Source organism: Octopus bimaculoides, chromosome 27 (genome assembly GCF_001194135.2).
Source record: "Octopus bimaculoides isolate UCB-OBI-ISO-001 chromosome 27, ASM119413v2, whole genome shotgun sequence".
Classification (NCBI taxonomy): Eukaryota; Metazoa; Mollusca; class Cephalopoda; order Octopoda; family Octopodidae; genus Octopus; species Octopus bimaculoides.
This window is the reverse complement of record NC_069007.1, coordinates 7,608,363-7,611,054: the sequence shown is the minus strand read 5'-3', so window position 1 is coordinate 7,611,054 and position 2,692 is coordinate 7,608,363.

The following is a 2,692-nucleotide window of genomic DNA, read 5'->3' as shown; positions in this document are numbered from 1 at the left end:
AACCGAGTTTAATGAGCGAGGTACCATTTGAAAAGTCACTTGACGAGACACATCTGCACCCCAATGGGTTGTTCAGAATCTCACCTGCAAGTAAATATGGTTTTGAAAAACACTAGGCATGACAGGAATTCTACCATTGGACTAAAGCAGGGTTCGGCGAACCGGGGTAAATTACACTAAATGAGGTAAAAATGAAATCCTTGGTGGTAATGAGGACTCACTAGACAAAAGTAAAATTATATATATATAAAAAAAAGAAGTGTTCCTTGTTACGACAGAAATCTTTCTTGTGGCTCTGAGGAGGCAGTCAAAGAGTTACTGCCTTTTGCAACAACCTACCTTTGCAAACAAGGATTTTCCACTCTAATGAACATAAAAACAAAGCACGGTAATCGATTGGACCCCGAAGACTGTATCCAAATTGCTCTGGCATCAAAATGCCCCAATTTTGAAGCAATTGTAACAAAAAGGAAACATCATTTCTCCAAAACCTGAAGCGAAAAAGTTTCTAGAAAAATCCTTTTGTTTCCTAATTAGGATATTAATTTATTTTATTGCATTTGTTTTATACTTTTTATATCTATAATTGTATTTTCCATATAAATAAATTCAAGAAAATTTTTGGATTCAAAGAATTTATTATTTTCTTCCTTTCAAATCAAGGGTTAACATTGGTGTAAATAAATAAATTTTGGGGTAATTGGTTAAAAAAGTCCCCCAACCCCTGGATTAAAGCAAAGCAATCCTTTGGATGTCTAAATCTATTTTAGAAACTTCATTCTTACTACAAGGAGCCTTCAACTTGTTCTGTCCCAAAGGGTTTTTCAGTGTTTGTGCTTCGAAAACTGAGAGTTGAGCGAATACTGGCGGACTGAGAGGTTGGTCAACTGAGAGATTGATAAACTGGATGAAATTAAATTGACTCACCCTGATGTCAGAATCCAAATTCAAACCGGAACCTTCCTGCTCTAGAACAAAACTGGCCATCTTTTGAGCATTTGTGGCCAACATTTCGATCACTTCTGATGCTGTCGGTTCCGAAGTCGAACTTCTCTTCTCTGTAGTAGTAGTAATAATAATAATAATAATAATAATAATAATAATAATAATCTTTTCTACTCTTGGCACAAGGATCGATATTTTTTTTGGGGGGGGCAGCCGATTAGATCGACTCCATTACACAACTGGTACTTAATTTATCGACCTCCAAAAGGATGAAAGGCAAAGTCGACCTCGGCGGAATTTGAACTCAGAATGTGCAGACGGGCGATATACTGCTAAGCATTTATCCCGGCGCGCTAACGATTTCGCCAGCTCGCCTAACAGTAATAATAATAATAATAATAATAATAATGATGATGATGATGATGATGATGATGATGATGATAATGATGATGATGATGATGATGATGATGCACTGTTAATCTTGATATGAGATCACCATGTCGCGCACATATGGTTGGGATGCACGTGCCTGGTGTACCCTTATCAGACGGGTAGTCATGATGGATCTACAGGGCTTCGTATATCTGTACCCCAGTGTCACTTTGATGGCATGCACTGCTCTCTCACTCAATAATAATAATAATAATGATATATATGTAATTACATAATTATGTGTGTGTCTGTCTGTCTGTCTGTCTGTGTGCACGTATGTATACAGTGATGTCACTTACCTGCCTCAGCAGCGCGTTGTCCTTCACTACAGATTCCGTGGTGACCATTTGGCTGCGTCGTCCCTGCATCTGTATAGATGTCCGGTAAATATAGTTCCCCTCGGTGCTGCACTGCACCACCAACGTGCACTATCTCTCCTCCCGGGGCATACACGATACTTCCTCTGATATCAGGTGCGTCTTCGACTGGAAATTAAGAATTGGTTTCAAATTTTGGCCTACAATTTTTGGGGGAGTAAGTAAATTGATTACATCGACCCCAGTGCTCAACTGGTACTTGTTTTACTGACCCCGAAAGGATGAAAGGCAAAGGCGACCTCGGCGGAATTTGAACTCAGAGCGTAAAGACAAAATACTGCTAAGCATTTTGCCTTCTCGGTGCCTTTCTACATGTAAATATTGATTACAAGTTTTGGCACAAGGCCAGCAATTTCGGGGGAGGGGGTGAGTTGATAACATCGACCCCAGTGTTCAGCTGGTCTCTATTTTATCGACCCCAAAAGGGAAGAAAGGCAAAGTCGACCTCTTCGGAATTTGAACTCAAAACGTAAAGACACATGAAATACCGCTTAGCACCTTACCCGGTGTGCTAATGATTCTGCAAGCTTGCTACCTTAAATGATAAAGACGATAATAATAATAATAATCCTTTCTACTATAGGTACAAGGCCTGAAATTTGTGGGGAGGGGGTAAGTCGATTACATCAACCTCTGTACTCAACTGGTACTTAATTTATCGAACCCTGAAGAATAAAAGACAAAGTCGACCTCAGCGGAATTTGAACTCAGAACGTAGCGTCAGATGAAATACCGCCAAGCTTTTCGCCCGGCATGCTAACGATTCAGCCAGCTCGCCGCCTTACCAATAATAATAATTCTTTCTTTTATAGGCACAAGGCCTGACATTTTGGGGGAGGGGACTAGTCTAGTACATTAACCCCAGAATTTCACTGGTACTTAATTTATCGACCTCGAAAAGATGAAAAGCAAAGTCGACCTCGGCGGAATTTAAACTC